We start from the raw sequence: 23,828 nt of genomic DNA on the forward strand, positions 1-23,828 counted from the left end.
GGAGAGAGGCTGAAGACTGAGCCTAATACCAGTGACTCATGATTTAATCAACTATACCGACACAATTAAGCCTCTTTAAAAACCAAAAAGAATATGGCTGGGGTAGGACTTCCAGATAGCTAAACAGGTGGAAGTTCCTGGATAGTTGTAGTCTGGAGAAGTTGTGGGAACTCTGTACCTGTTCCCATATGCCTCACCCTACCTATCTCTTCCACTTGGCTGTCCATCTGCATCTTTTGTAACAGATGTGAAGAACACAAAAAAAATCATATTATATATATATATTATATATATATATTATATATATATATATATATATGACAGCACCTAACAGCCATTTTTGCTTCTGTATGAATTGCTTTGTACTGGATGATTGTATGGTTTTTGTATGATTTTAACTGTGACTGGTTTTAGTTACTTAGTAGTGGAATGTCAGCCTGGGAGCCTAGAGTTGCTTAGTAAAAGACTTCAAAGGGTTTACAGCCCTGACCAAGGGGGCAAAGTCCTCAGAATTATCCCCACAGCTGCAATGCCCCTCCTGGAGGCCGAGGCAGTAAGGCCCTAGGGAAGAAATATAATGTTTTAAGAAACCTAAGCAACTCCATTTTTGTTTAACACTCTATCTCAGTTCTGCGACTTGACTCGTGATCCATTTTAGCCCCAATGCTAGGAATTTATGACAAAAAGCCATGCACAATTCTTGGAGCCATAGATGGCATTTGCTTAAGGCAGGTGTTAGCCCCCAAGTGGTGTTGCCCCCCACCCACCTAGGACTAAGAGTTGTTAACCAACCCATTCTTCAGAGCCCGGGGCAAGGCATGCCATGCATTCTGTTGGTCCGGGTGTGATGGTCAAGCTATGGACCAAGGACATTTTTTCTGTAAAGGTCAACCAATCATTATTTGCCCAGTTTAGCTTGCTTTAAATGTAAATGTTAACCAATCATGTAATTTCTTATGTAAAAGTTCCTTAAAGTTGTTGGTTCAATACTATAAAAACGGCCCTGATTCTATGCTCAGGGCCTCTTAGCGTCACCGTCACCGGTTACCATGTGCGCGGAGGACCAAGCTCGAGCTTGCAATAAACCGGCTCTTTGTTGCTTACATTGATCGTGATCTCTGGTGGTCTTCTGGGGGTCCCCGAATTTTGGTATAACAGATGGACAGATTAAACTGCTTCCCTGAATGCCATGAGCTATTCTAGCACATTAATCAACCATGAGGAGGAAGTATTGGAACCCTAATTTTCAGCTGTGGTTTGCAATTGGTACCTGAAGTAGAAAAAAGACAGTCCTTAAAGACCCAGTCCTCAATCTGTGGGATCTGAGAAAAAGGACTGAAGTTATTGTTTTAAATTCAACACCTACTGGAGGCCCCCACAGACCAGATCAAACCAAAATGAAGTCACAGTAAAGGTTACATCATCAAACTGAAACCTTAAGAAGACAGATCTCAAAGTAGACCAGTTTTTCCTGAGAGCAGGAAATTCCAGTCCACCTGAGTCAATGTGATCAGGAAATCCCTCAGCTTTAATACAAGAAAGGTAACACGATACTAACCAATCGCATTTTTTTTTTCTGTACTGCCAAGGCCCAGTGTGAGCACTCCTACTGTATGGGAAGGAGGCTGCCCAGGTTGAATAACCATGAATGCCAATTAGATCTATAGCTCAATTGGTTTTAGTTTTGTCTTTTGATAGATACAATTTCTAGGAACATAGTGTGAGAATTGAGATTTAGGCCAGCAACACTGCCCTTCAAAGAGGCAGTACTAATTATTATAGACTACAGAGAATAACAACCTAGCCACTTTCCTCACCCAGGGTAGGCCCAGAGATAAAAATAAACTTTAAAAAGCAATTTTGAGGTGCATTTCACTCGTTATTTGTAAGAACTGAGGAGATAACTTCAAATATCTTGAAGCCATCTGTGTTTCAAGGACAGATGTGTAAACGTCCAGCTACTCAATCTCAGAATTCCTCGTCCCCCACCCCCGACAAAAAAATAAAAAGACCATTTCCCAGGTGAAGTCGTCCCTGACAGCACCAAAGATGGCAACCTGGACTTCAGCCTCCCCCTGCGCATGCTCCATAGGCCTTATAGGCCCGCCCTAGCCCCACCTTTTGTAGCCAGCCAATAGCAGGGCTGGGAAGCCGGGCTCAACCCCGCCCTACGGAGCTGCGGATTCCTCCGAGAGTGTGACACCGCATGACCAGGAGAGGGCGCTCTAGCACTAGATTTTACTTAACATGAAGTCCAGAAGCGTGGAATGGAGGAGGTATCTGTAGTTCCCTGAGGATGGTTTGGGAAAGGGGCACACAGGACCCCTTCCCTTTCAGTCTTCATCGTGTTGGTGGCCCAATGGGGACCTATGTGTGTCCAGCATCGACTGGTATTCTGATGCAAATTTACCTTAACGAGCGTATTAGCTTAAACTAAATTTATGCTGTGAGTCCTTAGGTCATAAATTGCACCCCAAAAGTCGTCCCTTAGTGACAGCAGCTGAACGTCAGTCAATGACAGGCCACAGTCTGTCCCTCACTTCCCTTTCTTACAGGTGTGTACACATCAGAGCATTTGGCAGCCCGGGAATGCGGTGAGCATTCTGATAGCTTCTCAATTCCAGCATCTTGACTCGAAGCCAATTATGATGGGATTTGTTGTCATCTTGTCGCTCACTACAAGTGCCAAAAGAAACTGAAAAACCCTGATCTGAAGGACAGCTGTTCAAAGCCAGCCTAGACAGGAAAAACCATGAGACTCTTCTCCAATTAAGCAGACAAAGGCTGGAGGTGGAGGTATGACTCACGTGGTAGACAGTCTTGAGTGAAAAAGGTCAGGTCCCAGTACCAGGACTAAATAAATAGGCACTTGCCTATTCCAAAGCAAGATGCTTTTATACTTCGTACTCAAAAGAACACTATAAATGAAGAAATAATGCAACAGAGAGCCCGAAGCTACCAGCAGCTAATTTTGGGGAGTGACTAAAAGGTCTATGAGGGATGGAGTTCATGGAAGATAAAAGAGTTCACTCAGAGAGCTTATTCAGGTCCATTGCAGACCAATTTATACTCTCTAGTGATAAAGGTTATTTCTCATTCTGATGCAGGGAAGAAATGTCTCCCACAGGAAACTTTGAGGCTTGCTCTAGGTAGAAAAGAAATAGCGTAAATGACTCCAACAACTACTATTTTCTCAAGTGACTTTACCTTGCAATCATCAATATGGCTCACTGGGCTTTTTTCACTCAACCACTTGAGCCACACCTCCACTTCTGGGTTTCTGCTGGTTACCTGGAGATAAGAGTCTCTCTGATTTGTCTTCCCCAGGCTGGCTTGGAACTGGTATCCTCAAGACTCAGCTTCCTGAGTAACTAGGATTATGGACATGAGCCACTGGCATCTGGCTCCAATTTACCTTCTCAGCACATTTTGAACTGGTCCATCTTTGAATTCCTTCCCCTATTTCTACTCTTTCTCTTTTTTTACTTAATTCTAGACCAAAAAACTGAAAAGCATAGGAAAGTTTTCTCAATGTGCTTTTCTCTGATTTCTCAAACATTAAGACTTGTCGGTGCTTGCACATGCATTTCTCAGTGTAGATTTAAAATGCATAGACATGTTGCAGACCCTTTCTGAGTTAGCTGCAGATAAGGTACCCCATATACCTACAAGAGTGTGTGTCCCCAAAAGCAGGGGCAACTCTTATATGACCACAGCACCATTGTCCAAATCAGGATGCCCTTCCAGGAACCCATGGCTCTCACCTGTAATCCTAGCTACTCAGGAGACTGAGATCTGGAGGATTGAAGTTTGAAGCTAGCAAGGGCATAAAATTTCACAAGGCTCCATCTTCAAAATAACCAGCAAAAAAGAGGAATGGAGGCATGCTCAAGTGGTAGGGCACCAACAAAGCAAGTACCCTGAGTTAAAACCATGGTGCTGGCAAAAAAAATTAAAAATTAAAAATTAAAGACAGGAAGTCATTACTGATATAATGTTATTATCAGACCTTTGGATCTTCAGATTGTGCCAACTACTCCCTTATTTCCCTTTGCAGGGAAAGAAAATCCTGAAGTGTGCCTTTCATTCGGTTGTCACACTCCTCTGGTCCCCTTTGATGTGGTTTCATGCTGATACCTTTCTGGAAGACTCCAGACTAACTAAGCAGCACAATGTCTCTAGGCTGGTTGTCTGCTATGTCCTCATGTTGAGAACTAGAGGGATGCTGATCTTTTTCCAGTGCATCCAGGCCTGAAGCCAGGGACTCCCTTGTGAGGGTTGGTCCCTTCTCTGGCCTTGGCTCATATAGTAGAACGCTTCTGTGTTTGCCATCTTCTCCCCTTCAGTTCTGAGTATGAACTATGGGCAGGCACTTTTGAGAATCTCAGTCTCTTACACGTGAATTTTGGTTACTTCAAGGTCCCGACCTTTTTTTTTTAGTTTATTCTGCTTTGCTCCCACTGTAATTGTCAAACATGAACATCAGTGGTTTCCATCGGTTGCAGAAATTCCGTAGCGATCAGCTCTGAATATCTCTTTTTTCTCATTAACACTGTCTTTTCTTTGGGAATTATGAAGTTTGTTTTGTGAACTGTCTATTCTCTGATTTCATGGTGTTTCCCATATCCAGTTCATTTTTATTTCCTTTTTTGCAAAACTTGGGGTGGCACCTTGTATGTGCTTAGTCGGTGATCCATCATTTGACCCATGTCCCCTGGTAATTTCTTGTCTCTATTGTGTTAGACCAAGTTTGCCCAGACTGGCTTAAACTTGCTATCCTCCTGCCTCAGTCTCCTGAGTAGCTGGAATTATAGGCATGTACAACCATGCCTGGCTCAGTTTTTGAGTCTTCATCATAGCATGTGGTAGATAATTGTGGTAGCATATATTCCCACCACTCCTATCATCATTGATGTTAACTTTTTGTTACTGGTTCCAGTATTCTTTCCAGATGTTCTCTTAGTATTTGCAGACAAAACTGCGCCAGTGATGGTGGTGTGTCATTTCCCCATGACTTCATCCAGACTTGCTTAAATTACAAGCCTACTTAGTACTGATGTCACACGCCTGTAGTCCTAGCTACTCAAAAGGTTGGGAACTGGAAGATTATAGTTGGGAGCCAGCCCTGGCAGACTCCATTTCAGATTAATCAGCAAAATGCTGAACTGGAGGCATGCCTCAAGTGGTAGAGCCAAGGAAACTGAGTGAGCTCAAAGACCTGAGTTCAAGAACTGGAACACACCAAAACAAAATAGGACTGGCATCCAATAGATGCCAAAGCCATCCTTTTACTTGAGGATTATGGTTAGGAGACACACAAAATGAAAATACTCATATTTTACTTACAGATCCTGAGGGCTCCTGACACACCTGGAGGCCACAAACACACGGGGCTCGGGGAGCATGTGGAGGGAGAGCATGAGGGCTCCTTGTGCCAGGATTCTTCTTGGGCTCCAGGCCATCATCCCATGGAGAGTGTTAATGAGTAGGCTTACAGCAAGCAGAAACAGTTCCCAGAAGGTCATTCTGTGACAAAGACAGGGCCACTGTGACCTATCTACATAGTCCGTTCAGGCCGTGGCTCCACAGAGTCAGTGACGCAGGGCGGATCTAGCTGTCCCCTAGCAACGTGGCCACCAGGGAGCCATTGTATCAGGCAGATATTTAGGTCGACCACATTGAAGAACTGGGGGGAGGGAGGGCGAATTAGAAACCATATCAGGGTGACTAAGTCCTGCTGCTGCCTTGAAAAGGTCCAGATTCTATTGAAAACAGATGTAGAGGCATCTGAGCCCGCTGAGGAATGATAAGAATTCTCCACAGGTGCTACAGGTTCTAATCTGGCCTCTGGCTCAATGGTTGTCTTTCCCCGGGGCTTGACAGCTTTGCTTCATGACTTCGACTTTGTGGTTCATCCATGGGATTCCAGCTGTTGGATCTGAGGATGCTGTGCTGAGACATGGCCTTCTGACCTCCATCTCTATCTCAGTGTTGCTGGCATCGTAATCAGTTGAAGTAGAATTACTTTACCAAGGTAGAATTTCCCACATACACACACACACCCAAAATGAGTATTCATGAATTCATTCTTAAATATTTCTACCAAAGAGTTTTTGTTCTGTTTGTTTTTGTGGGTGGTTTTTTTTTTTTTTTTTTTTTTGGTGTTTGTTTTGGTCGGTCATTCATGGCATTTGAACTCTGGGTGCTGTTTCTGAGCTCTTTCACTTAAGGCTAGCATGCTACTACTTGAGCCACAGCACCACTTCCAGTTTTCTGGTGGTTAATTGGAAATAAGTGTCTGGTGACTTTCCTGCCCAGGCTGGCTTTTTGAACTACAGTCCTCAGATCTCAGCTTCCCGAGTAGCTAGGATTACAGGCACAAGCCACCAGCACAAGGCCCAAAGAGTATTTTTAATGGATCAACTCATCATGTCACCAGAAAGCAAAGGCCCGCCATCATTTCCCAGTGTTTTCTTTCCCCACCACACAGGAAACGAGGGTGCCCATCATTCACCTGTACACACTCAACAGGAATGCTATGTCTGCCTGCTACCAGCAGAAAGGAAATACTCTTTTCCATCAGTACGTCATTTATTCAGTGAATGTTGTCCTTATCACCTAGGGTGTAGGTATGACCTAAAGCCTTGCTAATAGTAAAATTAACAAGAGGGAAATCTTCAAGACTCTGTCAACTTGGCTTCAAAGAAACACAAGGTGTATTTTGTATACAGAAAATTTTGTAGAAGAAATATGTGTCTTACTCTTATCTCCAACTAATCATACAAAAAAATCTGAACGTGGTACTGTAGTTCAAGTGGTAGAGTGTTAGCCTTGAACAAAAAGATGTTCAGGGACAGCTCCCAGGCCCACAGTTCAAGCCCAAGAACAGAAAAAGCGAAATAATAAGAATCTTAGCTACTCAGGAGGCTAAGATCTGAAGATCACAGTTCAAAAAGCCAGCCTGGGCAAGAAAACCATAAGACTCTTATTTCTAATTAACCACCAAAAAGCCAGAAGTGGAGCTGTGGCTTGAGTACAAAAGCTCCGGGACAGCATCAGGGCCTGGTCCTGAATTCAAGCTCTAGGCTAGGCAGAAAGAAAGAAAGAAAGAAAGAAAGAAAGAAAGAAAGAAAGAAAGAAAGAAAGAAAGAAAGAAAGAAAGAAAGAAAGAAAGAAAGAAAGAAAGAAAGAAAGAAAGAAAGAAAGAAGAAGGAAGAAAGGAAGGAAGGAAGGAAGGAAGGAAGGAAGGAAGGAAGGAAGGAAGGAAGGAAGGAAAAGAAAGAAAGAAGGAAAGAAAGAAAGAGAAAGAAGGAAAGAAAGAAAGGAAGGAAGGAAAGAAAGAAAGGAAGGAAGGAAGGACAAAAGAAAGAAAGAAAGAAAGAGAGAGAGAGAGGGAAGGAAGAAAGGAAGAAAGGAAAGGCTAGACTCCCTGCCTCCATTTTATATCTGTCTTCACTCTGAGAAGTCACCTTGGAATCCAAGAAAGACAGGACAGATTGACAGCATCTTGTGATGAGTCAAAACTGCCCCTCACCCCCCCCACACACACACACTACCATCCTTATTATGTCTAGGAGCCACCTGAGCATCCTGAGATGGTGGTCAACAGTACTGTGCCAGGACTGTTTAATAGCTATGCATAGCTTCCCCTTCATCCCCCAATCCTTCCTCTATAGCATCCTAAGTCCTGCGTTTGTGCCCTGAAGATGGGTGGAGGTGCTAACTGTGACTCTTCCTCTGAGTGCCTATCTGCATAGCAAACCTCCTTTCCCTGCCCTTCACTTCTCCTCTCTTTATCTGGTGGACTGGGGGTTGCCAGACATGACATGTGGCAACCCTGGAATTGGGCCTCCAGCCTAGAACCCCAGCTACCTGCCTCCTGGGGGTATCTCTGGAATCCAGCTCTTCACACAGTCTGATTACTAAGGAAAGAAGAGTCTGAGGAGAAGAGTCTCAGATGACTACAGGATGTACTCTGAGAAAGCAAGTGAGAAGCATATGGGGGAGGAAGAGCTGGCCAAAATTGTTATCTGTGGGTTAACTATGGGAGTTGTCCTTAGTCCAGACAGGGATGAATGAAGAATCAATGTTTCAGACACCAGTGAGGAAATAACTGGTGCCAGCTTGTGCCCATGTTTAATTTTTGATATACATATTTTGTTGCTTCTTACTCTGGGGGACAAAAATTAATTAAAAATTTAGAAGTGTATTTGTGGTCTCATAGTATAATAAAGAGAAACCCACTAACTCTCCCCCAAGGTCTCTAGCTAGGATCAACATTAGCTCAAAGTCATAGCTTAAATTTACAATCTTGAGCTAGAAGTACAGCTGGTGTGGTAGAGTACCTGCCCAGCAAGTTCAAGGCCCTGGGTTCAATCCTGATACATAAAAGAAAACATGTTGGTTTGTTGTGTGTTTGTTTTAATTTTGAACTATGGATGTCATTCGGTGCTAGGGTACTTGACTGGCATGTAGAAGACTCTGTGTTCTGCCCCAGATCCTAAAATCAATAAATTTATCATCTCATTGAAGCCAATGGCCCATAGCAATACTCCTGCTGCTACGGTAAATTTTTGGTCAAAAATATGATCTAAGAAGCCTAGTGCACAAATTATCCTTTTTCTCTAGGGCTGGAGTATAAACTGGAAAATCCCAAGAATTCAGAACAGCACACTGCATTATATAGGTGTTTTGTTTTGCTTTGTTTTCATTTAAATCTTATTTTAAAGATGAGATAAAGAGGGGTAATAGTTACATAAGTCAGGTAGTTTGTAATGAGTACATTTCTTTATAAACAGTATTACCCCCTCCCTCATTTTCCTCTCACTTTTTTCCCTACCGACTCCCCTCCCCTCAACACCATGTAGTTTTAAATCTCATTCAAAGACCCTGCTTTTGGAAGTGGCACTATGACTCAAAGTTGTAGAGCGCTGCCCTTGAGCAAAAAGAGCTCAGGGACAGTGCCTAAGCCATTAGTTCAAGTCCCATAACTGACCAAAATAATAATAATAATAACAATAACAATAATACCCTACTTTCCCACACAGTAGTTGAATTTGACATTCTTCAGGAAGAGGTTAAATTAAAATAGAAACATCAGCAATGAATAAAGTCTGGCCTTATTGGCAAAGTCACCAAACACAAACTTCTGAAATAAGGATCATAATTCCTGCATTGCCTATGCACATCAGATTGGGAAAAATGAGTAGAATGGCATCTGAAATCTCTAGATAGCCTACCAGATTACATGACAATGTGTTCTGATGAATTTAAATTGACTAGAATCCCTAGTACTAAGGATAAGACTCGTAGGACTTCAGGAATCTCATATTGTTTAGTATGGTTTTAGGGAGTTGTTCAAGTTTAATGCAACCACCAGACCAGCAGTTTCCTCCTTGGGTACTTGAGGGTCAGAACACCTGTTTCCTAAGGTTACTATGAAATAATTGCTCCTCTCCCTGGAGTCTCTAGGCTTCAAATGCTCCAAGGACCTGTTCCTTCCCCACACATATTTTAGAACCATCCCGGGATAAAATTGGAAAAGTAAGATTGGCGTGCTGTGGAGAGCCTATTTGTAGGAAGCAATTCATCCTTGATTACATCTTATGAAATTTCCTCCATGTAGGCACTTTTGGGTTGATGATCGTTTCTTCACAAATGGGTTGAAGTCAGTCCCTCTTGGAGCCTCTATTCTCCCACAGGCTTGTAAAAATACTCACACTCGTGTCTCTAGGAAGGATGAAACCAAATTCATTCTTGCGGAGTTATTCTTGAGCCCTTGATCATGTTTATTGAATGAGCTGAAACCTCCTGGTCACTAACTATTGCAGTTCACCACTGGGGAAGATGACGACTGCCAAGCATGGGGCCACCACCCAGTTGCCTCTTCCTTTCCTGCTCTTACGGTTGAGCTACAGCATAGAAAGTATTGTAGACATTGTGCCTAGCTTTACACATCCTCATATCAAAATGATGTGTGTTTGATTGAAGCCTCTGAGGAAGCATTTACTGAAAAAATAAACATCAGAATCACTAGTCAACATCTTCAGCCATGAACGATATCTGCTGAGTTATCTGTCGGTGGAGGGGGGGGAAGTATCTATTCGCATTTGGAGGTTGAAACCATATTGGCTCCCTGGCAGCCTCGAAGTGAGGGTACTGGATGACCAGGCCCAGTGGGACAGAGGAGGTCCATACCTTCCATGTGGCCCAGATTTACAAGTGAGTTGGTATCACCATGAATAGCCAACATGGTGGCCAAAGTGACCATGGATTATGATCCCCAAAATAAACAGCTTTCCAGGGTGACTGAATCTCTGTGATGCTGTTCCCTCAGACACCTTCCCAGGCATCTTTCTCTCAGTATCCTCAAGAATGGCTCCTCTCTTGTGCCATGTAGCCTAGATGGGGAAGCAGTTTCCTTCCCTGCCATCTGTACGTTGAGCCGCAGGCAGAAATTTAGAGAGCTTCCTTCGGGTTCTCATCTCCAAGACAATGCAGAAGTTTCCAGGAATGGCCGCCATGGGCTTGTTCCTCCTTTCTGGGATAACCCAGCAGGGTCATAGATTCTCCTGGGCCATGGGTTGACCACTGTGGAAGGTGCTGAAGAGAACCAATCCAGGAAGCGCATTGGATAACAGGAGGGGGGGGGGTTATTTGTGAGATTATTCTATTCTTATTTATTCTTATTTATAATTCTTATCTGTAGAGGGAGAAGGACAAACTAGAACATCTGGTAGAGTTTATAGTAAATCCTGTGAGTAGAGATGACAGTTAACATTAAGCTGACTCGTCAATGGTTTTTGTCCCTAAATGACCAACTCTCTCTCTCTGTGTAGTTTGGGGATGGCAGGAAGAGAGCAGGAGAGACTCCTAGCAGACCAAGTGGAACCGAGGAGAACCAAACCCTAGGTTGTGTTTTCAGAATGTTCAGAGTGGAACTGGGTAAGCAACTGTAGCCCTGGGTACTTTGCCAGGTACTTCACTTGATACACATGGCCTGAGGCCTGGCTCTGTACCACAGCACTCTTGATCATTAAGAGAAAACAACCAAGTAAGTATAGGAAAAATGAATTGGGGGCTGGGAAGGTGGCTCAGTGGTAGAGCGCTTGCCTTACATGCTTGAGGTCCTGGGTTCGATTCCTCAGCACCACATAAGCCGAGAAAAAAAAGCCAGAAGTGGCGCTGTGGCTCAAGTGGTAGAGTGCTAGCCTTGAGCTGAAGAGCTGAGGGACAGCGCCCAGGCCCAGAGTTGTGGGGCCTGGCCCCACGACCGGACCCCCCCAAAAAAAAGAAAAATGAATTGATCTACATTTTGGGCCCAGAAATTGGGACCCCGAGATAGGGATACAAGTGGTTTTTTTCTTCCTTGCTATTGCTTCTAACATATTTATAAGGTGCCATATGATTTTTTTTGTTGCTTTGTATGTTCCTCCCCCATTGTATAACACCTGTTTTCACTGTATTTGATGTCAGTATAATTTGGGGAGGGGAAGGGAAAAAACAAAATGTTTAAATAGGGATACAGGTGGACCCATTGTAACAATGAGATGTATAAGACACTATGTTGAAAAACGAATTTTACAATTTAGGTTGGGGGGAGTGTAGTTGTGGAGGTGGAAGGGAAGGAGGAAGCAACAATGCTTGATAAGAAAGTACTCATTACCTTGCTCGTGTAACTGTAACCCCTTTGTACAGTATTTTCACAATAAAAAACATTTAAAAAAATCTGTCTGTCTCCACCTTACTTCTAGCAAAGCTACATTTTAATGAATCACAGAACCAAAACCAGGAAATACAGGTAAGTAAATTTAGCTGTGGGGCCTCAGTTTACTGGAGCTGAGTTTTAAATCCTAGAGTTGTGTTTTTATTGGAAGCAGGGCTTCCATCAAGATACTTTCAGCAGACAGCTGGAGCTGAGAAAGATCCTCTTTTAAAAAAAAAAATCTTGCTGGCACCAGTGGCTCATGCTTGTAATCTTAGCTACTCAGGAGGCTGAGATCATTGAGGATTGTGGTTTAAAGCCAGCCCGGGCAGGAAAGTCCATGAGACTCTTATCTCCAATGAACCACCAGAAGACCGGAAGTGGCGCTGTGGCTCAAGCGGTAGAGTGCTGGCCTTGAGCTGAAGAACTGAGGGACAGCACCCAGCCCAGAGTTCAAGCCCCATGACCGGAAAAAAAAAATCTTAATTTTGAAGACTGTTACAGTTTCTCCTTTGAAGTAGCCAGTTTCAAAAGATGAGTCATTCAGAGTGACAAGCCTTTCATTCCAGAGCTCTGTGTCTACAGTGGACAGGAAAATGGCACCCAATGTCACAGAGCCTTTTCCTTGTTCTGGGTCCTGGCAGGAGGGCACCATATCACTGCATCATGAAGAGGGAGGAAATCAGAGGAGGAGGGGCTATGAATTAGGTTTCCTTTAGTTACAGTCCATGCTGGGCATAAGGATGGACCACCCAAAGAAGCCCAAGGCCAGAAGACTCATCTCCCAGAAGAAATCCATCTGCACATAATGGTCCCCAGGATTTTGTTCTATCTTTTCTATAACTTGTGATGCTGCTGGGAGAAGAAGAAACAAATTAGACTTTCTTCTCCATTTAAGCCAAAACCAAAAATGAAATAAATTTATCCCCCCACCCACCCTATTTCTCTTCCTCAATTATATGTGATTTTGTTTGAATGTGGGTGAGCGTTTGGACCCAGAGCCAGGACTGCCATATGGAGCATGCATGTGGGGGAGGGGGTGCACAATGTGGCATTACATGACAGGATTCCAAGAAAAATGTCTGTATTTGTTTCCCAAACATTAATGATGCTAAAAATAACTGTTCAGAACTTGTATGATAGACATTTCCTGGAAGACAGTATGCACATAGTTTGAAATAAAATAGGAAACTGTCTTTGCAAATGGTGCCTAAGAAATAATTTGCTACAAAAAGCTGTCATAGCATTGCACAGTGCCTCAAACTGAAGGTGGCCTATATTGAGACCGAGAAGGAAAAACCCAAGAAGTCAGAAGGGTTATCACTTGAAAACTGGAGAGCACAAGAGTCAGGCAGCCCATGCCTCCCAGGGGCTTTAACTCTGGATCAAAATTTCCAGTAGACAGAAATAGGCACATAAGGAGGACAGAGCAGAGACCATCAGACTAAGGTTTTCATTTGGCTGTGAAGGAAGAATCTGAATGATTGTGAAGCCACTTAGTTCTTTAGAAAAACACATTGAATTAAACATTACAAATGTTGAGATAACTGATAGGATAATTTAAGGAGATTATGAAGTCTCCAAGTGGCTTGGACTGTATGATCCAGTGAGAATGGATTCTTGCTGCTTTGTTTCCCTACATGCTGCTCCCAGAGTGTCTATGGCATCTTCTTAAATACAGAATGTGCCAAAAGGATTCACATGGGATTGGAACAGACCATTAGGAAAGAAAATGGGTGGGGGGGGCAAGTAAGTAAAAAAGACATAAGAAAAAAGATTAAACATCATATTAAGAATATAATGCAAGAATATAAGGCATGGTATCAACTAAAACATGGAATCAGTTACATGTATTATAATCAGATCCTTTGATCTAGAAAGTTCAGTTGACCATACAAAAATTGTTGTATGAGAAATATATTGACAATGATAAACATTAAGAAGATGTAATGATATTGACATTAAATTTGAATTTAAAGTGAATTTCCAAGAGCAATTAAAGTATTTTTCTAGCCTAATACCAATAGCTCACCCCTGTAATCTTGGCTACTCAGGAGACTGGGATCCAAAGAATCAAGGTTGATAGCCAGCAGAAGAATCCCTGAGACTCCATCTCCAAAATAACCAGCAAATAGTTGGGCTGGAGGTATGTCTCAAGTGATACAGCAATGTGAACAAGCTAAGCAAGCATGAAGCCTTTCAAACTTCGATACTGCCAAAAAAAATTATATTTTTATTGATTAAAGTAATCATATACAATTAACATACAATCATCATGAACCTTATTCTAATGATTTTTTAAATTCCTGAGGAAAAATAAGTTATAATTTAAAGGACTTAAATAATATCCTACTCTATTTTGTGCTGCTGTGACATATCACCTGAGGCTGGGTAATTTATGAAGAACAGAAACTTACTCTTTCACAGTTACATAAAAGGCTGCAAAGTACAAAGCTCAGGTGCCAGCCTCATTACTATGTTCTCACATGCAGAATAACAGAAAAGAGGAAAACAACCCAACAGCCCTTTAGAAGGCTCTGCCCGAGCTGTTCCTGGGTTCTCACCTCTCAAGATTCTCATCTCTGACTTCCATGTGGACCCACAAACAATTGCCTTAGAAAATTAGGAAGAAACGAACAGAAGAGGAAGAGTCGATCTCTTTTCTGGGCCAGGTGTGAGGATACCATATCCGATCCTTCATTGTGTTTTTTTCAAACATTGGTAAGGAAAGAAGGCAGTGAGCACAATGGCACCACAGAAGGAGGGTCTCTCTCTCTCTCTCTCTCTCTCTCTCTCTCTCTCTCTCTCTCTCTCTCTCTCTCTCTCTCTCTCACACACACACACACACACACACACACACAAGCACAGAAGGCCCCAGGACTCACGGCCAACCAGTCTCCATCACCTGGAGTGTGCAACTGCCTTAGTCTCTGGGAAGTGCTGACAGCATGAACTAGACCTGCATTACAGAGCCATAGAACACAGGTTGTCTGGATGGGGTTGGGGGAGGCGGGGAGGGTTGGGGACAGAACCAATCAACAACCCAGCCTCTTCTTCACCCTCCCTGCCCCATCCCAGCCAACCCTGCACCCTCCTGGTTTCTAGATTCTCCTCTCTTCTCTGGGGCTTCCTATGCCCTGTTGCTAAACTTCCTTTTTTGTTCCTTTACTCCATCCCAACATTAGTAGGATCATCTTTCGTCCTCAGAAATATAGACTTGGACCCCAGCCTTCAAGTTCTAAAAGTCTCTCAGGATTTATTTTATTCTTTTTTTCTAATTCTTAGATTTTTTTAAAAAAATTAAATATAGCACCCAAATAAGGAGTAAAGGTAAGGAATTTTTACAAGCCCAGTATTGAAGACAAGAGTGTCACAAACTTTTCTGCATTGAACCTTGATCCTCGGATCTCAACCTCCTGAGTAGTTAGGATGACAGGCATGAGCCACCGGCACCTGGCTATTTCCCATGTTTAAAAACCCTTGGCAATGCCAGGCACCAATGGCTCATACCTGTCAGCCCAGCTGAGGATTGCAGTTCAAAGCCAGCTTAACGAAGAAAGTCTGTGAGACTCTTATCTCCAATTAAACATCAAAAAATCGGAAGTGGAGCTGTAGCCCAAGTGGTAAAGCGCTAGCCTTGAGCAGAAAAGCTCAGAGACAGTACCCAGGCTCTGAGTTCAAACCCTAGGACCAGCACACAAAAGCAAGCAAGCAAGAGAGAGAGAGAGAGAAAGAGAGAGAGAGAGAGAGAGAGAGAGAGAGAGAGAGAGAGAGAGAAAGTGAGAGAGAGAGGGAGAGAGGGAGAGAGGGAGGGAGAGAGGGAGGGAGGAAGGAACGAAGGAACGAAGGAACGAAGGAACGAAGGAAGGAAGGAAGGATGGAAGGAAGGAAGGAAGGAAGGACCTTGGCAATGAGTTGAATGCTGGTGGCTTATACCTGTCATCTTAGCTATTGTTATTTCTTTTTGGAAGTGCTGGAATTTGAATTCAGGGCCTTGTGCTTTCTAGGCAAATGTTCTACTGCAGAACCATATCTTCAGACCTTTTTCTTTAGTAAAAGAAGCATTTAATTACTTTTTGGGACACTTGCAAAAATATATAGCAAGAAGAGAAGGAACAATTTTTTTCATTACTTAGCCCTCCCTTTTGATCTCTGCTGAGACTTAAGTAGGTTAAGAATATTGATGAAAATCAAGGCTGAAATTCTTATGAATTTTTAACCACTTAATATGTTACTTCTGATGTATGTGAACCTATAAAATGTAGACTTTACACTGGATGCTGGTAGCTTAGGCGGAGATACAGAGCATGGCAATTTGAAGCCAGCTTACACAGAAAAATTCACCAGACTCCATCTCTCAATCTGCACAAAGTAGGTCTAGAGGTAAGTCTCAAGTAGTAGAGTGCACACTAAGTGAGCAAGCTGGGTAAGCACCAAAAAAGTACCACCAAAAAAGTCATTAACTTAATATTTCAGTTTTCTGCTTAATGATACCTTTCATCTATGACTCCACCAAACCTTTAAACTCTGCACATTTGCACAATTCTTACTTGACTTTTTTTTTGGTATCCATTATTAAGAATCTTAGACTCGTTGTTGTTTCATAGAATTATTATTTCGGTTTGGTTTGGTTTGTTGTGGTTTTGCCACAAGGGATTGAGCTCAAGGTCTCAGGGTGCTGGCTAGGCAGGCACTCTTCCATGGGGAGCCACACCCCAGCCCTTTATCTTAGGCATGAAAAATGGACATTTTGAAAGCCTCTTGCAAAATGCAAATAAGTTTAATCAACTCAAAAAGAAGACACACTCAAGGTGCATAATAAAAATGCCTGGTTTATCTGAGTAACACTGAGAAAGAGCAGTTCATTCTGAGAACCACATTCACACCAAAGCCACTTGGCAGAGCTCCCTAAACTTAGCAAATCAGCAGAAGTCGATCATTCACAATCCACCTCTACCAGCTACTGGAGAAAAAGACAATCCAGACAACTGCAAGGATTTGGGTGTGACAGCAAAGTCCCCACAAGGAACCCTTCCAGGGCTATACAGACATGAAAAGATGCTCTGTAGTATCCCGGGAGGACTGGACCATGGATGGCAAACATTGTAGTAGGAACTAGTCTCTGGGGACCTGGGTGACACCAAAAGCACAGAGGAGTGTGGAGAGCAGAGAAGTGGACCTGGGGTGAGATCTGCTAGTGTAACCAATATGGACACTTGAAAACTGAGACTCTGTGATATCCTTAGAGCACCCCGCCTCCTCAGCAGCCAAAAGCAACAGTTACAATAACGTGCACATTGACAGAATGTGAGGTTGGAGCAAATTTCTATGGATGAACCTGTCCAGATGTGTGAGGATCCTGTCCAGATGTGTGAGGGGTTGGGTTGATAGGTATCTTTGTTGTCCATGTATACTGTCATGCTAAATATATGCCAAATGGCATGACACGTGACTCGAAACTCTAGCACCGAATGCATCTGCATGTTATTAATTTTGATTCCATGTGTGTGATGTCTGTGGTTTTGTCCTGATATTCCAGCTTGTGCTAAGTCAGCCCCTGGGTGACGCAGAGCTGCTCCCAGGGTTCTTCATGCTCCATTTCACTGCCATCAGCAGCCCCTACGTGGCAGCTCTTCTGAGAGGCTGGTGGGTACCAGGCAAGCCCAGTCTTGAACGTGGCCAAAAAAGTTCCTGCTCAGCACATTTTTCGGCCTATTTGTCTCTTAAGATTATTTTCTGCTGTTATAATCAAGACTGGACAATTTAAGTGAACAGAAATTTGTTTAACTCTGTTCTGGAGGTCAGAAAGTCCAAAAAGATGGTGGAAACATCTGCCTCATCTTATAGCAGAAGGTGGAAGGGAGAGAGAGAGAGAGAGAGAGAGAGAGAGAGAGAGAGAGAGAGAGAGAGAGCACAAACACGCAGAGGGGCTGACCTGCTTCAATAACAACTCTCAAAATAGCCAATCCACTTGCTCCAAAAATGACACAAATCCATTCATTTACTTAGTTATTTCCAATTCTGTTGCACTGGGACTCAAGTTTCCAATACATAAACTTTGGGGGACATGTTCAGACTACAACAACCTATCTACCACAGACCAGTGTCTACAATAAACATAGCCAGAACAGGGGCTTGAATTCATGACCTTGTGCTCTTGAACAGCTTTTTCACTCGCGGTTAATGCTCTCCAATTTGAACCACACCTCCAATCCAGTGTTTTGCTAGTGAATTGGAAATGGAATCTGAGAGATTTTTCTGATTTTTTTTTTTAGGTCCAGTCCTGGGGCCTGAACCCCGCCCGGGTGCTGTCCCTCAGCTCTTCAGCTCAAGGCTAGCACTCTACCACTTGAGCCACAGCGCCACTTCCAGTTTTTTTTTCTTTTTGCTTATGTGGTGCTGGGGAATCGAACCCAGGGCCTCATGCATGCAAGGCAAGTGCTCTACCACTGAGCCACCTTCCCAGCCCCTCTGAGAGATTTTTCTGCCCAGACTGGCTTTGAAACTCAATCCGCAGATCTCAGTCTCCTAAAATGCTAGGATTACTGGCATGAGCCACGCAGGCCTGATTAAGCCAGTGACTTTAATATATAGAAGAGGGGGAAAATGAAATATTTTATCCTTGCTAGGAAGATAAAAGATTTTACCAAATAGATTTTAAAGGTTTTTTTTTGTTAGTCTTGGACAAGATCGGTCTGACTAGGGAGTAGAGCGAGGCCATTCTAATTCATCCTAAGAAGAAATGATTTGTGCAAGGATAATATGGGTTCCTCCACAGGGAATGAAGGGCTATCTGAATTATCCAAGTCACATTTGATGTGTAAATCTGGGAAGATGCCAAGTACAATGGATAGAGAAGCCAGAGCCATCTGCTTCCAGGTCACCATGAAGGTCAAGTGTGACTTCCAGGGAAATGGGAGGAAGTCTACCTTAGAATCTCACTGCTAGCTCTGGGCAGGCTCTGAAGAGCAGTACAGGCTGTTGTAGCAGCCCCTGTGATGAAGGCCTGCTGAGGAGACAGCCGGTTCTGTATGCCCATATTTGTCCAGTTCAGCTTTGATAATGGCAGGGACTTCTTTTTGTCTCCTGGTGGTCTTCTCAGATGTTGATGCTATATGGAGTGATGTTCCCCCAGGAGACTCCAGACCTCTTTAAGGGACCAGGCAGCCCTTCTGTGCAACTTGACTGCCTGCCTACTTCTTCAACCATCTAGAAAGAAATGAGAAATGCAACCAGAGCCAAGCTGGAGAGTCATAGGCCACCTGCTGGGGCATTCGGGGGGGGGGGGGGTATCTGCTCCTTATTCAGGGTCTAAAAGAGAAGGGAGATGAAAATCGGTCAGAAAATACTAGAGCCACAATGTGGCTGGCTAGAGAGATAGGAGATGGAGCTGGTGACATCCAGGAGTTTAGCAAAGGAAGAAACCAGCATCCTGGCCACGAGGGAGCCCAGGTAGTTCCAAAGGATGGCTCCCATCTTGTCTCCACAGCTGCCTGAACTGAGCCTTCTCCTGCATCCGAGGACCTGCAGCTCTCCTCTCCTTCCCTTTCTCCTCTCCATCCGTCACTGGCTTCTCTCTGCCACATCAACTGCCAAATCCTGACACTGCTTAGATGTCAGCCCAGGGACTTGGGTGAGGAAGCCATCCTCATTGACAGTTGCCACTGTGCAGAGGGTCAGAAAGCAGCAGCAGCAGCTGTGCAGGGACCCCACATCCCTGCGACACAGCAGTGACTCCAAGGCACAGCTGAGAACCATCCAGATGGGGAGCAAAACTGACAGGATGGAGACATTTCTACTGCACGCAAAAGCATTTTGCATGAAACAGTCACAGCACCCAAACAGTAGTTGAAATGCAAACAGCATGCCTTTGGTATTTACACAGAAGAGGAATGTGTGTCTCGGTCTGTTTGTGCTATAACAAAACCTCTGAGATTGTGTAATTTTATAAACAACGGAAGTCTGTGTTCTCACAGCTCTAGAGGCTGAGAAGTTCAGGATCAAAGTCTCCGTGAGTTTAGTTGCCTGGTGAGGGCTGAATTTTCTCAAAGGGAGGAACACTGTGTCCTTACACCAAGAAGATAGAAAAAGCAGGAGATGCACTTTCTCATCAAACTATTTTAGAAAGGTATCCAAGCTCACTTTTTTTTTTTAATTTTATTTTTGATCAGTCGTGGAGATTGAACTCTGGGTCTGGGTGCTGTCCCTCAGCTCTTCAGCTCAAAGCTAGCGCTGTACCACTTGAGCCACAGCACCACTTCCGGTTTTCTAGTGGTTAATTCTAGATAAGAGTCTCACAGACTTTCCTGCCCAGGCTGGCTTTGAACCATGATCCTCAGATCTCTGCCTCCTGAGTAGCTAGGATTACAGGAGTGAGCCACCTGCACTCAGCCCAAGCTTATTTAAAAAAAAAAAAAAGGTACTGGCAACTGAACCTGTCTGCCATTTTTTAAGATGGCCAACATACCCTGAGCTGTGCATGCTCAGAGATGTTCCTGCCTTTGCAGAAGATGATGACTCTTCTCTAAAAAAAAAAGTCAGCCTCCTCAGTAAAAGTTCCTTGTCTCTTGTCAGAGAGAACACTGCTTTGAGAATTATTCCCAGTGCTCACTTTATTTGCTGCAATAAAGCTTTCTTTATTCTTTTCATCTCCTGCTTGTGTTCATCGGTTTTTCAGTCACTGAGGGGTGTGTTTGGTTACAGGAAGATTTTATGTCCTTGCTAAATGATCAAGAATGACTCCTCTGGCATAGTAATAAAATAGGGTGCTGTCATATCATCACCATTAAATTAAAAGTATTTCTAATATCAGAAATTGATGTTAGCCTGGCACTGATGGCTCATACCTGTGATCTTAGCTACGCAGGAATCTGAGATCTGAGGATAGTGGTTCAAAGCCAGCCTGGGAAGGAATGTCTCCGAGAAAAAAAAACAACACAGAAGTGGTGCTGTAGCTCAAAGTGGCAGAGTGCTTGCCTTGAGTAAAAAGGCTCAGGAACAGCATCCAGGCCCTGAGTTCAAGCCCCATGACCACCACCCCCCCTGAAAAAAATTGATTTTAGATATCTATTATTTTTCATTTTATATAGAACCAGAAAAGGGGAAGTGATAGATTTGTTTCTTAATTGCTGTAAGATATACACTGATGGCTAACAATGTGTGAAGTCTCACGTTGTAAGCATACAAAGAATAAAACCTTGTATTTCCAGTGCTCTTGAGGTAATAAGATGAAACACATGGTAATTTCCAGGCTGTGTTCATTCATACACTTAATAGTGATGGTTGCTCAAAAAGGACTTCATAAAACAACTGAAATTACACAATTATGTCAAATGAAGTGTGTACATTGACTCACACATAATTACAGAATTTAAATCAGGTAAATGAACACAACAAATATGACACAACCAAAAGATTTATATTAAAATAGTCTAGGTGGGCCAGGTGCTAGTGGCTCCAGTCTGTAATTCTACCTATTCAGGAAGCTGAGGCTTGAGGATCTCTGTCAGAAGCCAGTCAGGACAGAGAAATCCAAAAAACTCTTATCTCCAGTAAACCAACAAAATGCCGGAAGTAAAAGTATGGTTCAAGTGCTATCGCATCAGCTTTGAATGGAAAAAGCTAAGCAAGAATACAAGGACATGAGTTCCAGCCCCAGTATTGGCATACAAAAAAAGTCTAGCTGGGAATAATGTTTTGTGTGTGCGTACCAGTCCTGGGGCTTGAACTCAGGAGCGAGGCACTGTTCCTGAGCTTTCTTGCTCAAGGTTAGCACTCCACCACTTGAGCCACAGCTCTCCTTCTGGCTTTTTAATGGTTAATTGGAGATAAGAATCTCCTAGACTTTGGGGCTGGGAAGGTGGCTCAGTGGTAGAGCGCTTGCCTTGCATGCTCGAGGCCCTGGGTTCGATTCCTCAGCATCACATAAGCAAAAAGAAAAAAGCCGGAAGTGGCGCTGTGGCTCAAGTGGTAGAGCACTAGCCTTGAGCTGAAGAGTTGAGGGACAGTGCCCAGGCCCAGAGTTCAAGCCCCACGACTGGACCAAAAAAAAAAAAAAAAAAGAATCTCCTAGACTTTCCAGCCTAGGCTGGCTTCAAAGCATGATCCTAATATCTCAGCAACCTGAGTAGCTAGGATTACAGGAATGAGCCACCAGCACCTGGAAGGAATGACCTTAAACTAAATAACACATTTGTAGAATGTGATTACGTGAATTAGTTAAACATTCAAATGACAACATTGACCAACATGAACAAAACTTCTTCCAAAATATCAAGTGAATAATAATGTTTTTATTCTGGGAAATGAAAGGACATTAAAACATAATTTGAAACAATCCATTTCTTTAGTGTTTTTAATCCCATCTTTCAAACCCAGGTCTTTAAAAGCAACAAATTCTGCCAGCAGACAAGGCCAACATGTAAGAAGCAAAACTTAGTTCATTGGCTATATAATACCTCACTAAACTTCCATATGAATATTACTGAAAAAGCAAGAAAGCACCCCGTTAAAATGACATTGAAAATTAAGAATGTACCAAACTCTAGCCAGGCTCTGGTGGCTCACACCTATAATCCTTGCCACTCAGAAGGCTGAGATCTGAGGATCATTGTTCAAAGACAGCCCAAGGTAGGAAAGTACATGAGACTCTTTTCACCAATTAACCACTAAAAAGCTATAAGTAGAGCTGTAGCTCAACTGGTTCAGTGCTAGCCTTAAGCACAAAAGCTCAAGAAGAGTACCCAGGCCTTGAGTTTAAACCTCAGGATTGGCACACACACACACACACACACACACACACACACACACACACACACACACACACACACACACACAAAGAAGTTACCAATCTGTAACCTATTAGTAATGAATTTTTTTTATCACTTGTGTGGCTTCAACTAGGGGCTTAGGTGCTATCCCTGAGCTATTTTGCTCAAGGCTAGTATTCTACCACTTTAAGCCACAGAGCCACTTTTAGTTTTATGGTGATTAATTGGAAATAAGAGTCTCACAGACTTTCCTGCTGGGGCTAACTTTAAACAAAAATCCTTATTTCTTAGCCTCCTAAATAGCTAAGATTACAGGCATGAGCCACCAGTGCCCAGCTAGTAATTTATTATTAGAACTTAAAGTTCTATTCACTATGTTAAAAACAATTCATAGCAAAATGTAACCAGTACATTTAATAATTTCATAGCTTAGCATTAATGAATATAGCACAGATGATATAATGTTAATGAAATTTTAATTTATAAGTTTCACATACACATAAGTAATTCAAAATTAATTACCATTAAACACCATAATTATGTATCATCATGTAGTTACATTTCTGTTTCAGTTACATATTTTATCACCTGTCAGTTCTATCAAAGTCTTACTCAGATTCTTCTTTTGAATTCCAGACATAATCATAATAAACCTGTTATCAAATCCTCTGTTCTAAAATATGGGAAATTTTGGCTGAAATATCACTTCATTTTTACCCTCAATTATATTTTATTTTAAACTGTTTTAATTAAAAGATTTTTTTTGCCAGTCCTGGGCTTGAACTCAGGACCTGGGCTGTGCCTGAGCTTCTTTTGCTCAAGACTAGCACTCTACCACTTGAGCTACAGCTCTACTCCTGGCTTTTCTGTTTATGTAGTACTGTGGAATTGAACCCAGGTCTTCATACATGCTAGGCAAGCACTCTACCACAAAGCCACCTCCCCAGGCCTAAAAGACTTTTTTCAGACAGGTCTCACTGTATTTGTTGCACACACTAGTTGCTCAAGTAATCCTCCTGCCTCCGTCTCTGGTTTTAGAAAAATGAAAAATACTTAAAAATATGTATTCAAATACAATGGAACAGACAAAGAAAGTGTATTTCTTTTCATTCAATTCAGGACTCACAAGAAACATTGCCCATTTTCATGCAATAACAGATAGAATATTAGAATATTCTATAGAATATTCTATAGAATATTAAAATAGAATATTAAAAACAGAATAGAATATTAAAAACAGAAGAAAGGAAGGGTATTTAAAGGCCAAACTCAAGACCCAGGACTGTCAATTGATGGTGGCCTCATGTGTTTGAGACTTCATTGGTAATATACCTGACAATCTCTAGAGAAAAAAA

This window comes from Dipodomys merriami, unplaced genomic scaffold (genome assembly GCF_024711535.1).
Source record: "Dipodomys merriami isolate MVZ:Mamm:240054 unplaced genomic scaffold, mDipMer1.0.p SCAF_19, whole genome shotgun sequence".
Taxonomy (NCBI): Eukaryota; Metazoa; Chordata; class Mammalia; order Rodentia; family Heteromyidae; genus Dipodomys; species Dipodomys merriami.